This window comes from Macaca mulatta, chromosome 8, assembly GCF_049350105.2.
Source record: "Macaca mulatta isolate MMU2019108-1 chromosome 8, T2T-MMU8v2.0, whole genome shotgun sequence".
Taxonomy (NCBI): Eukaryota; Metazoa; Chordata; class Mammalia; order Primates; family Cercopithecidae; genus Macaca; species Macaca mulatta.
The window spans coordinates 8,202,861-8,217,186 of record NC_133413.1 but is presented as its reverse complement, the minus strand read 5'-3'; the positions used below and the strand labels follow the sequence as shown (position 1 = coordinate 8,217,186).

At 39.4% G+C, this 14,326-nt stretch overlaps 1 long non-coding RNA gene across 1 annotated transcript; it reads left to right on the top strand.

Moving 5' to 3' along the window:
* Positions 1-6,743: 6,743 nt before the first annotated feature.
* On the top strand, positions 6,744-14,075 carry LOC114675433 (uncharacterized). Its single transcript, XR_013396871.1, has 3 exons — positions 6,744-6,925; positions 9,299-9,448; positions 12,353-14,075. It is a non-coding gene; the product is annotated as an uncharacterized LOC114675433 (long non-coding RNA).
* The last annotated feature ends 251 nt before the right edge of the window (positions 14,076-14,326 follow it).

The following is a 14,326-nucleotide window of genomic DNA, read 5'->3' as shown; positions in this document are numbered from 1 at the left end:
TGAGCCACTGGGCCCAGCCCTAAGGTACTTTCATATTAAATTCACATTAAACAGTTTCTACCCTTTGAGCTACATCTTTTTCTTCCATCTCGGTTCAAATACTTAATGGACTTCATGATTTGGAAAGCAGAGGTTACTGGCCTGTGTGTGTAAATGGAGGTAGGGTACCTTTGAGGTTATTTTCTTGTGGTGGAGCTGAATTCTCAAAAAATCCTTGTTGAGCTCCTACCTGAGCCCATCTGGAGGTCCCGGTCACTTAGCAGAGATCAGTCTTTGACATTCTGGTTCCAGGAACTAAGCATCCCCAAACCACTGCAGGGCCAGCCTCCTTTTAAGAAACTGAGGTTCACATAATCATTCACTCATGTCTCATGATCATGATGGAAAAGCCCAGACTTGGAAAAGAAACTCACCACAGACTGATTCAAGATGATACTGACACAGGCTTTGTGCCTTTCTAACATGGGATTTTGAATTCCAACACCCTATCGCTCCTATTGTTCTTTGGTTTGCTTATCGTTTATTGCTTCTTTTTTTTTCTTTTTCTTTTTTCATTTTTTCCTTTCTTCAGGTTTTTTCTAAAGATATAAGAAATCCTGCTAGCTGACACAGGAATAAAGGTGTATGTGTTCTGAATGTTTGCTCTACAAGCTTGAAACAGATTGGCACCTATGGCCATGACAGAATAAAATGCTGCAAAAAGTAAGGAGGATTCCAAGAAGTTGCTGTGGTTGATGTGGGTTCAGAAAGGGCTCCCTCAGCAGAGACATGTGACATGTAAACCAAATTAAGCTACGGTGTTCAAAGACGTGGAATCTTGGTCTTAGTAATTGTAATTGTGACTGTGTAATGTTGGTTTTGGACAAGCCAATCTCTGACATCCTTGGAATGTCCTTCCCAGCTCCCCAGACCAGAGGTCAGGGATGGTACAGGAGAAATTTTTTGGGTTGCTCCTCCAGTAACCCAAAACCAACAAGAGCAATAGGATGTTAGAATTCAAAACCCCATGTCAGAAAGACACAAAGTCTGTGTCAGTATCATCTTGAATAAATCCACGGTGAGTTTCTTTTCCAAGCCTGAGCTTTTCCATCACGATCATGAGTTGTGAGTGAATGATTATGAGTCGTACGTTTCTGACAAGGAGACTGGCACTGCTGTGCTTTCCAGGTTCATTGACATCTGTTCCCTTTAGGTCCCTTGACCTTCCCCAATTATTCCCATTGTTTTCCTATAACCTGTGCTTTGCTCCTCCTACTTCCTCTCCTTGCATGCCCTCACCTACCCCGTATCTTCCCTGAAGACTGTGACTCATTATTGTCCCAGCTCAAAGACCTTTTTCCTCCTGGAATCAGGGTGATCCACTAAGGAGGGAACGCCCTGACCTCCTGTTCTTCACAAGCACTCCCTCCTTCTGGTTTAGGCTGCTTATGCAATTGTGCCTCCTGCTCATGTGGATACAGTTTTACTTCTCCATTAGTCTATGAGCTCTCTGCAGGTATGGACTTTCTCTTATTCATGTATGCACTGGTCATTGAGGAAGAGGTGTTACTTCATAAATTATTATATATTTAATGGCAAAATTGAATTGCACAAAGCATTTCCTCACATCTAGACATAATTTCGATTCATGTAAAAGCTCTTAAAAACAGGTCCTTTTAGAAGGTACAGTTAAATGAGGGCAATATAGCACAGAACACAACGAGAGGGGAGCAAACATTAAGAAGAAAGACAGCATAGACTCTAAGGGGAAGCATCAAGATACCTGCCTAGCCCTGCCCTCTCTCGTTGGGAGGGTTTGATAGTTAAATCATGATCTCTGCAGGTATACCCTACATGTCTATGAAGCTCTCTGCTTCTTGCTATTAACTCTTCACTTAATGTGCATACCGTCAACCTCTGGCTAAATGCATTTTCGTCTAAAATAATCTGTTGGATTTCCTAGAGTATCAAGATTGGAAAAAAAAATCAGACCTAGAGATTTTGTCTAGATCCTTTAACAGGGCCAAGAGGCAAGGGAGGCACCAGATGCAGGTGCAAAATTTGGGGATCAAAAAATTCTGCACTCAAGATAGATGATCTTATAATGCATGTTTTTTTTTTTTTTTTTTTTTTTTGTAAAAAATAATTGATTCAAAAGTAACCCATGATCAACAAAATATTCCAGTTTTAAATAAGGACAGAATCTAATCCTGCTATTGTCCAGCTCAAACTTACCCGCCTCACCTTGATTCCAGGCCTGTCTAATAGTGTATTTATTTAGTCATTTAATTTTTATAATATGTGACATTTTTAGTTTGAGTGAACTTGTTGCTCTCCTGGTGCCTGTAAGTTTAGGTAGAGTTTACATTACATATCCCATGATATTTGCAATGTCCATATACTCAAAAGTTATTCACAGACATTTTTCTCCCTTAAAGACAATTTTTGTGGCCAAAGTATTTATTTGCTACACCACTGAGTTTTGTTTTACTAGATGTAGTAGGCATAATAATGGCCTCCCAAAGATGTCCACATCCTAATTCCTAGAACCTATGAGTATGCTTCTTTACATAGCAGATGAGAATTAATGTTAGCATATAGAATTAAGGTTGCTAATCAGCTGACTTTCAAATAGGGAGGTTATCTTAGATTAGGTAAATGAGACCAGTGTAATCAAAAGCATCATTAAATTTGGAAAGAGAGACACAACAGTCAGTGTCTTCATGATGTGATGTGAGAATGACTTGACAGGCATTGCAGGCTTTGAGATGAAGAAGCCACAAGCCAAGAAAGCTGGGCAGCTTCTAAAGCTTGAAAATGCAAAACAAAACAAAACAGCAAACAAAGATTCTCACTTAGACACTCTAGAAAGGAACACAGTCCCGCTGACACCTTGATTTTGGATATTTTATTCCCCCAAAGTATAAGATAATTAATTAGTGTTGTTTAAAGCCACTAAAGTTAATGACAATTTGCTACTTCAGCAATAATTAACAAATACACTTGACCCTTGGTATCCAGTGAGGGATTGGTTTCAGGCCCTCTGTGGATATGAAATTCCTCAGATGCTGAAGTGATTGATGTAAAATGGCATGGTATTATCATATAACCTTTACATTTCCTGCTATGTACTTTAAATCATCTCTAGATTACCTGTAATACCTAACTCAATGTAAATGCTAAGTAAATGGGTGTTATCTTATATTGTTTAGGGAATAATGACCAAAAAAAGCCTATACATGTTCAGATCAGACACATTTTTTTTCCTGAATATTTTCAGATGTTGAACCTGTCAACACAGAGGGTCGACTATATCTTGGTTTCAAATCATGAATTGAGCAAAAATTAGTAACACAAAAGACCTAAGCCTACGTTTGTTTAATGGAGAAAAATAATGATGAAAATCTCACAACAAGTTACTGAACTTAATATGTTTTTTTCATAGAAACTACCAAGGCTCATAGGAGAGACAGAGAAGAGGGAAGCACCATTTTTAAACCATCAGATTTCATGAGAACTCACTGACTATCACAAGAACAGCATGGGAGAAACTGCCTCCATGATCTAATCACCTCCCACCAGATCCCTCCCTTGACATATGGGAATTACAATTGGAGATGAGATTTGGGTGGAGACACCAAACCAAACCATATTAGGACTCCAGCAATTCTTTCTCTCACCTGCTCTATCTCTTATTCCCCTCTACTGCATCTATACGAACTAAAAGAAAAACACTTCTTGGATACACAAGAGCTATCATCTTTTGTGTTGCCCAGCTTTTAAGGGAAACCCTATGAAAGGGGTGCCTACACAGTCCCCACATCCTACCACACTTCTTTCCCTCACTGCCACTCAAACCTGACTTCTGTCACTAGGGTCATAATGCCTTCTGCATGACCTAACTCAGCCCTGCCTCTGCCCATTGATCTGACCCCTAATTATGTGGTCACTGGAAGCTGCTCTCAGGTGTCCTTGCCCAAAGGGACATACAGCACACAGCCTGTGGAGGGTGGAGGAACCAACTGCAAGGTGGGTTTCCAGTAGGACCAACTGGGGTTAAAGAAGGAGTGGGAGGCAATAAAGAGGATTGCTTTCAGGGTGCAAGTGTAGGAGACAGGAATGTAGACAACAGCTTTCAGCCTCCACTTTACTTTCTAGTGGCATTATTATTATTATCAGTATTATCATCACCATCATTATTTGCCGTGGTTTGAGTGTTTGTGTCTCTCCCCCAAAATTCATGCTGAAATCTAATCCCCAATACGATAGTATTAAGAAGCGGAACCTTTGGGAAGGGATTAGTTCATGAGGGCAGAGCCTTCACAAATAGTTAAGACCCTTGTAAAAGAGGTCCTAGAGAGCTCCCTTTCCCTTTCTACCTTGTGAGGGTCCAGTTAGAAGCCACCCTCTACAAGGAATGGGCTCTCACCAGACACCAAATCTGCCAGGGTCTTGATCTGGGACTTCCCAGCCTCTGTGAGTGACGCATTTCTATTGTTTATAAATGACTCATTCTAAAGTAGTTTGTTATAGTATCACAAAAGGACTAAGACATTTTCATCATCATCATTATTACTATCACAAAAGTCCTATTGCTGAGGCCAAGGAGGCAAAATCCTCACAGCCTCTGTGTTAAATTGTGTGATTTATTTAAAATATTTTACCAGAAACATTACTTTTATTCCAGGTCAGGATCACTAAACAAAAATAGATCTCTGTGGTAAAAGGTTCAAATACTGATTGAAAATTTCAAAGTGGAAACATTTAATTTCTACCTTTCCCCTGGACCAAGGGAAAATGTAAGAAACATACTTAGTTCATTTACTGAGAGTTTCATGCAGTTGTCTAAGGACAGAGGTAAATGAGGAGCAAGAATGAAGACTTGATCGATGGCAGGCTGAGGAGGGGGCTGGAGGAGGCTGCTTGTGCCCAGAGAGACTGAGGATAGGCAGATTAGAGCATCCTCACCACACCCCCTCCCAACCCAGGAGGTGATACATGGGCTACAATATTAAAGAAATTGTTCACTGATACCCTTACCTTGTTCCAAAAATAATTTGACATTATCCTTGTGTGATGAGGATTTTCTAAGAGATGACGGATGAATTTGTACACCCCCCAAGAATGGGTAAGCAGGAAAACCCACTCAGCACCTCCTCCCGGAAGAATGCTTACCGTGACAATGCTGTCTCTTTTAGGATGCGATTGTGGATGGTATGTAGTTAGAAGTAAAAGTGTGTTCAACCTTAGCATAAAATCAGAAATGCATACTAATTGAGTTGCTGAACGATTTCCCAGTGGAAGAAGGTGGTACTCTTTCTCAAGTCTTTTCCTACCATAATCTTTGGCCGAGAGACAAAACTGGAATGAGCTAGAAAGATAAGCCTGTGCCATCAATGATCTCTGTGTCCTAGGAGACCCCTATGATTGGTCAATGTGTTGTTGACAATTTCCAGGGTGGTGACGGGGAGGACAATGGAGAGACAGTGATCAACTCCAAAGCTTTAACTAAGCCTGCAGCAGAGAAATCTGTGGTTACCAACAAAGGAGTTTCCTTAGGGACAGGGTAGCGATATATCCAGATTGTCTGGGGGCAGTCCCAGTTTATGTTGTTGTTCAAGCGTTACCATCAATAATAGGCCCCTAAAAAGTATTTCTGTTTGGGTTATAAATTATTTGGTGAGCTTGCTTAGGGAGCACTAGCCTTTACCCACTTGACCCACCATGCTCCACCTGATGCAGAGTTTCCCCTTTGTTAGGAAAGTACAAGTCAGACAACCTTTTATGCACGACCCTGTTCATTCTCTAAACCTCTAGCTCTTTTGCTGTCAAACACACAGAGCTGGTTTATCTCACCAGAGATGTGTTCCTTTACTCAAAAAACATCTTTCTTTCTTAGCAAGAAAGACTGTAAATTAAGCAAAAGTTTTGATTGTAGATAGAGTTCAAATCCCAGCTCAATCACTATTTGTATAACCTACACTGACTTGCTCAGAGAAAATGCCTATCCCTTATAAAAGTTACGTCAACTAAGATACCACTTTCAAGATTCATGGTACGTGATAGGTGTTCAAGAATGTTCATTCTTACTGGAGTGACAGAGGAGTTACAGCATTATTTTATTAAATTCTGTAAACTTAAGTTATGCTAACATTTAATAAGTGAAATTCAGTATGTTCCTACAATTTTAGGTCTTATCTAAGACCATCTTTCTCCCACACCCTAAACGGCCAAAGTTTCCCTACCAGCCTCTAATTCTATGGACCCTAAAAGGCAAAGTTGTCCTCATTAAGTTTTAAATTTTAGGGATTTTTTTTGGAGACATTCCAGGCCTTATGGAGGAAAGTAGTATCTTGTATGATTTCAGGTATCCAGAAGTTGACTTAAAAGTTCTTCTTACAGTTTAGGTTGATTTACATTTCTCTAATGACAAGTGATGGTGAGCTTTTTTCAGATGTTTTTTGGCTGCATAAATGCCTTCTTTTGAGAAATGTCTGTTCATATCCTTCACCCACTTTTTGATGGGGTTGAAACTCTTGTGGTGATCCTAGATAAAACACAACTTTCTGTGTGGACAGGTATTTGGTAGCCATTGACTCCCCCTAAGATTTTTTTTTTTTTTTCTGAGATAAAGACTAGGAGGTTGGCACTATAGCCATCACCAAATAAACAGGAGACACTGGAGCTTTGAAAGGTTGAGTTATTTGCACAAGATCACTCAGTTAATGAATGACAGAGCAAAACTTTGAAACAAGGGTTATCTGGTTTTAGAGCTCTTTTGCTCTTAGGTACAAAAAAAAAAATCTCTATTTCCACAAAGACCACAGCTTACATCATAGCTTGGCTGATTTCTCTGATGTCTACGTCTCAGCAACAATCTGTCTTTTGGCTTCTCAACACATACTGATTATTAATGAAGGGTAACCACTGTTAGAGACGTCAAAAGGTATGTATCCCTGAGTTTCCTCCCTGCTTTCCTTTCTTGTTTTCTTCCTTCCTTTCTGCCTTAGTCCATTTGGGATGCTATTGAAAAGTAATATAAACAGGGTGGCTTATAAAGAACAGAAGTTTACTTCTCACAGTTCTGGAGGCTGGAAGTCCAAGATCGAACACCATCACTGGTGTCTGGAGAGAGCCCGCTTCCTTCTCTGTGTTGTCACACGGTGAAAAGTACAAACGAGCTCCTTCAGGCCTCTTTTTATAAGGGCAGCAATTCCATCAGAAGGGCTTTGGCTTCATGACTTAATCACCTCCGCAAAGCCCATACCTCCTAATATCGCCACCTTGGGGGTTGGCCTTTCAACAGATGAATGGGGAGACACAAACATTCAAACATTTAGGCCGCAGCATTTCCTTACCTCCTTCCTCCCTCTATCAATGTATTCATCTATGTATTGATTCTTTCACTCAAGTCTCATTTGTTTAAACAAATACGTGAGAACCTTCTCTCTGCTAGGTACTGCTCAGGGGCTGAGGAAGGAAGGTAATCAGACAGTGCCTGTTACTTTAGAAGCTCACAGTGTGGAGAAGGAGAGAGATGTAGAAATAATATAAAGCAACACAGATGTGGAGGGGAAAGAGACAAGGAAGAATTTCAGTGCTTTACGTTGTATACTTTCTGCTGTTTAATTCCTTTACCATAAGAATGCATTGTACTACATGGATTAAGAAATCCTTTGGCCGCTAATGGGTCACCTAGTTGTAATCTATGCAAGACTTTGACACGGTAAGAGTCTGCCTAGAATTATCTCTTTTAACTGGGTAACAACAACAACAAAAAAATCAAAAATTGAACTCGACAAAGGAAAAAAGGTAATTTCCATTTACAGAATTTCTTCTCCTTTTTTAGCTTCTAAAATGGGTGGTTTTCCAAAAAACTATATGTTCTCATTTATAAGTGGGAGCTAAGCTATGAATACAAAAAGGCATGCAGAGTGATATGATAGATTTTAGAGACTCAGATGGTAGGCAGGGCTAGGGATACAAAACTACACATTAGGTAAAATGTACTCTACTCAGGTGACCGGTGTACTAAAATATCAGAATTCACCACTATATAATCCCATCCATGTAACAAAAAACTTCCTGTACCCCAAAAGCTATTGAAATTTGTAAACAGAATTTAACCTCTCCTTAATGATTCATGAAGCACTTTCAGATCTTGAAATAATGTAATGCCAATGGTATTAAATATTAGTTTATTTAATCCATAGATGTGTGCAAACAGGCAGTTGACAGAAAGTAATCGTGCATTAACTCAAAATTCAATTTTAATCGAAATGCTATTTTAAAATAGCTGCCCTTACATGGTCTGGCATTAAAAATAAACTTTTTTATAGAATGGAAAAAACACAATTTTTTTAAAGGGTGGTTTTCTTTGCATTTCCAAAGGGAAAGCTGACAGATGCAGGGATATGAAAAGAATGAGGATAGATGAATAAATGGATGGATACTCAAAATCACTATTGTATAATAATTTATTCTGAGGGAAAAAAGGCACCAAACCTCAGAACCATAAGCAGAAATGAAAATCCACCAGAAAATGCAAAATTACTCGGAAGCCCTTCTATTTGAACAGGAGACCTGGATCTGAAATCACGAGTTCATAGATGGAACTTTCTAAGGTTACACCCATGCGTAATTTGAACATTTGAATCAGGAATGCAAGCTTTTTCTCTCTGGTTGAACTGTTGTTGTTGTTGTTCTTCTTCTTCTTCTTCTTTCTTCTTCTTCTTCTTTTTAAATTTTGCAGTGATTTACTTTAAGTGGATTCATTTGCTCTTGAGAAGAAGCATCATCACTAAGGGATGCTTTATTTTATTTCTGAAAGGCATTTGCAGGTAGCTCAGCATATCTCTTTTGTCATTTTTGCATCACGCCCTTGTGGTGTGCTTAGCCACATATGCAGAAATTGGCTAAAATGAAACAAAAGTGCAATAAAATGCTGCTTCTTGGATTTAAGTATTAGTTACTCAAAAATATTTCAAAAAAGGCCCATTTATTTGCTGTATGTTCATTTTTTAAAATTTCAATTTGTTTTAGGTACAGTAGGTACATGCACAGATTTGCTACATGGCAATATTGCATTATGCTGTGCTTTAGAGTATGGATCTCATTACCCTGGTAGTGAACATAATACCAGAGAGGTAATTTTTTAACCCAACTCCTCCTTCCACCCTCTAGTAGTTCACAGTGTCTATAATTCCCATATTTATCCATGTCTGCTCAATGCTTAGCTCTCATTTATAAGTGAGAACATGCAATATTTGGTTTTCTATTCCTGTGTTAGTTTCCCAACTGAATTCAAACTCATTCCCAGATCACTTGTCCTCGTCAATTAATGTACACTGGAGAAAGAGCTACCTTCGGGCTGTGAGGTCATCGTATAATCCTGACCACTCATTTCCCATCATGAGACTGCTGTTCCTTCTGTTTCTCCTTCTTGGATGTCTAATACAAACAGCCTCAGGTAAGCTATGAGTCCACCTGGAGGATGATGAGGTGGATGCCCTTGGAGCTGACATGGGCCAAATTAATTCATCAGCCAACGATGCACTAAAATATGGAGTAACTGAACAGCCCCATAGCTGAGAAAAAGCCCAGCATGTACAACAAATTTCATTTTACAAATCAGGAGAGAGAAGCTTAAAGAAATTTAAAATTTTTTCCCAAGATTACCTTAATCTAGTTGTTGCAATAGATACCAGACTTAACTAACAATTGTGATAGATAACATTAATAGTAGTCATCACAGCTTACAAACCATTTCCATGTGAATCAAAACAATGGCAGCAACAACACTAATACTAACAACAAATAATGCTGACCACTTTCTCTTTACCAGACATCACAGCAAAGATGTGTTGTGTTTTCACATATTATCTCCCATGTACTCCTCTTAACAATATTTCTGGGGCAGGTATTTTTTAGCCCTGTCTTATGAGTCTAAAAAAATGGCATCCTTTGTCCAAAGTCACAAGGATTGTATATGGTGAAGCCTAGATTCAAGCTTAAGTTGGTTTGATTCCCAAGATTACCCTCTTACCAAATACTCAACAGTACCTGAAAATAGATTTACTTATTAAATTATATACAAAAACGAACAGTTTTAAATATGGATATGTCCCATGCAACACTTGGGACAAGCTTATACTACAAGATTATTCATTGTTTATCTGATATTCAAATTTAACTAGAGGTCTCACATTTTCCTGGCAATCTTCTGCATATGTTAGCATGGGCCAGGTAACGATGTGGTGAAAACAACATTCAAATCTTGGTATCCTAAAAGAGCAAAGATTTAATTCCCACTTCTGGTACAAATGCATCATGGCCACAGGGCTGCACTGCTCACTGTAGTTGCTCAGCTCCCCCTGGTGGAGCAGCCACCACCTTGACTACTGTTGGCCACTGCAAAGGAAAGAGCTCTGAGGTTCTTACACTTGCAGGTAAGGGCTTCAGCCCTGAAAGGACACATCACTTCTGCTCAAAATTTGTTACCCAAGTAAGTCTCAAAGGTAGGGAGGCAATCCTACTTTGTGTCAGGAAAATAGCCAGATCTATTTGGTAAATAGCCTAACAGCCTGATTGTGATAGATAGATGATTGATGATAGATGACATAGATAGATAATTAGATAGATAGATAGATAGATAGATAGATAGATAGATAGATAGATAGATAGACAGACAGATGGTTAATAGAATATAGATGATAAAGGATAGATTACATAGATGATAGACAGATACATAGCTATAGATATGGATGTAGATTCAGATATGAATATATACCTGTATCTATACATGTATCCTTCTCTTCTTATGAGAGATTAGGAGCGTCTGTGACTCACATAGCAAAACCTGGCTGCCAATAACTATAGTTGTGGTGGATGGATCAGGAATTAGAAACCAAGATTCCTAATCCTAGTTGAGTATGCTTTCCATCACAATGCCATGCCTTTAAGAGACGTAAACTCTAACGGAAACACTTCATACTCACTTTTTTCTTATGGTTGTTGGTCATTCTCTCTCTGGCTCTCTAGACCTGCTCTCTGTAGGACTAAGCTCAACCTCCTGGATGTTATGTCATTCTCTTTCCAACCTAGCTCACTGAGCACAGGAAGGCAGGTGCCTACTCCATGTCTTGGCTTTGGCATTGAAAGGATCACAAACTATGAAAGAACTCACACTTCACAGAATATGGAAGGCACCGCATTCAGGAATCAGAATACTCAGGACATCAATCTAGTTATCTCTTCATTAAATACTTATTGACTAATTTGCACTCAATACTTGTAAAGTTTTGCCATGTCAAGAAGAAGGCAGGCACTTTAGAAAGCTTTTATGGAGAGCATGTGGAGCGAAGTGAATTTTATATTTCTAGCCTTGTGGCACAGTCAGAAGAGACTACTATAGCAGTCAGTGAGCTTTTCCTGTAAAGGACTAGGCAATGAATTCTTTGGGCTTTATGGACCATGTGATCTCTGTCATAACAACTCATCTCTGCCTGTATACAGTGAAAGCAGCCATAGATAATGTGTAAATAAGTGAGCATGGCTGTCGTCACCTAGAACTTTACTTATGGACACTGAAATTTGAGTTTCATATAATTTTCATGTATCACCAAAAATTTGGTTTTGAATTTTTAAAAATAATTTAGAGATGTAAAAACTGTCCTAAGTTCACACGTCATACCAACAGAAGCAGAGTCAGTTTTGCCCTGTGGACTATCATGTGCTAAACAAGATGAATTCTAGTAACTTTTTTAAAACATAATTTCACTTTTTTGTTTCTTTCCCCTTCTTCCCTTATAGGATATGAGAGAAAGGATAGATTCCATGAATGTGAACACATGGGTGGTGTCTGCAGGCACCAAAAAACCCACGGTTGCTCTATCCTGCCTGCACAGTGCAAAAGCCGGTACAAACACTGCTGTAGGTTGTAGCTGCAACAGCTGGAGGGGCCTCAGGGTAGCCCAAGAGAACCACAGCCCCTGACTTCTGCTTAATAAAGGCATCACCACCCATGTGGACCCTCTTTCTGATAACAAGCTTAACTTTTAGGCCATTGAACCAGAGGCAGGATAATGTAAAATCTGGATTTGGTCACACCACTAACTCCCTGATTGATTTTGGATAAGCCCTTTCTTTTCCTAGATTTCAGTTTCTTTCCCTCTAACCACTGACATGGGTATTCTCTAAGACACCTGTATGCTGTTCATATGTCTGTGAATCTATGGAATTTTGGATGAAGGGTGTGTGTGTGTGTGAGTGTGTGTGTGTGTGTGTGTGTGTGTGTGTGTGTGTGTGTGTGTGTGTGTGTGTTGGCTATAAGTTAAAAAGTCACAAAGGTTTTATTTTTGTTTTCATTTTGAAGACAGGGTCTCACTTTGTCTCCCAGGCTGGAGTGCAGTGGCACGATCATGGCTCATTGCAACCTCAGACTACTGGGCTCAAGCGATTCTCCCACCTCAACCTCCCTAGGAGCTGGGACAATGGTCATGCGCTACCATGCCTGGCTAATAAAAATTTCTTTGTAGAGACAGGATCTCGCTGTGTTGCCAGACTGACTTCAAGGGCTTCTCCCATCCAAAGTGCTGGGATTACAAGAGTGAGCTACCACACTCAGCTCTCACAGAGATGTTGTTCTCACTTGCTGTATCCTTGACCCTTAACGACTCTTGGGCATCAAGTGATGGATCCAGGTTGATTATTAAACAGCTAGGAAAATAAGTTGGCCTTCTACAGAAATATTTAACTTGGCACTTAGGCATTAACACATAGAATCAGAACTCAGACATTACTGAAATCAACTCATTGATTTACAGAGGATCAAGACTTAGAGAGGCAGTGATTATTTTCTTCTCTCCAAAGGCACCTTTCCAAATATCAAGATTTCTTTAGGACCATTTTCTTAGAACCCAAGGAATTGTTTTCAGCGTAGATAAGATCAAATTTTACAGCGGAAGACTGCTGATTAGACTGGAAAGTCCAATATTCGGCAGTAACTTAATTTCTCCCATTTTGAAACAGTACAAAAGCAATTTCTTAATAAACTTTTCTCTTAGCAGCTTCCTTTTTTGTACCAAACTGAACTCTCAATCACCACTGATGGGAATGCAAAATAGTATGGCTACTCTGGAAGACAGTTTGGCAGTTCCTTGTAAAGTAAAATATACACTTACCTAATGACTCAACAATCCCTCACAAGGGTATTTATCATAGAGGAATGAAAATGTATGTTCAAACTGAAAACATGTATGCAAATGTTTATAGCAGTTCTATCAATAATTGCCTCAAATTGTAAGCGACACAGCTGTCTCTTGACCAGTGAATTGACTTTAGTACATCCTGTAATGAAAGACTATGTAGCAGCAAAAAGGAATAAATGATTTATGCATAAAATAACATGGATGAATGTTAAAGACCTGTTGCTGAATTAAGGAAGCCAGACATAAAGGCTACAGATTGCATGACCCTATTTCTATGACACTAAATGCAAAACTGTAGGCTCTGAAACCAGATCAGTGGCTGTCGTGGTTTCAGTGTCATAGGAAGGGTTTGTCTATAAAGGGTGATATGGTTTGGCTGTGTCCCCACCCAAATATCATCTTGAATTCCCATGTGTTGTGGGAGGGACCCAGTGGGAGGTAATTGAATCATGGGGCAGGTCTTTCTTGTGCTGTTCTCCTGATAGTGAATAAGTTTCATGAGATCTGATGGCTTTAAAAAGGGGAGTTTCCCTACACAAGCTCTCTTCTCTTGTCTGCTACCATGTAAGACATGCCTTTCACCTTCTGCCATGATTGTGAGGCCTCTCCAGCCACATGGAACTGTAAATCCAACAAATGTCTCTTTTGAAAATTGCCCAGTCTTGGGTATGTCTGTATCAACAGTGTGAAAACAGACCAACACAAAGAAACTGGAAGTGAAAGCAATGTTCCACACAGAAGTGTGGCAATGAACACAGAGCTCTGCATATGCAAATCCCTCAGAACTTAACACCACAAACTTTGAATTTTACTATATATGAAGTAACCTAATGGGAAGAAAAATGGAAAGCAGATTGTGACAAATAAATATAACTGTATTTAAAAAAATTAATCATATGACCACACTGATATGGTTAGGCTTTGTGTCCCCACCCAAATCTCACCTTGAATTATAATCCCCTTAATCCCGATGTACCCAAATATGTGGATGTAATAGAATCATGGGAGTAGTTTCCCCCATGCTGTTCTCATGATAATGAGTGAATTGTCACAAAAGCTGATGGTTTTATAAGGGGCTCTTCCTCCCTTAGCACTTCTCCTTCCTGACACCTTGTGAAGAAGGTGCCTTGCTTCCCCTT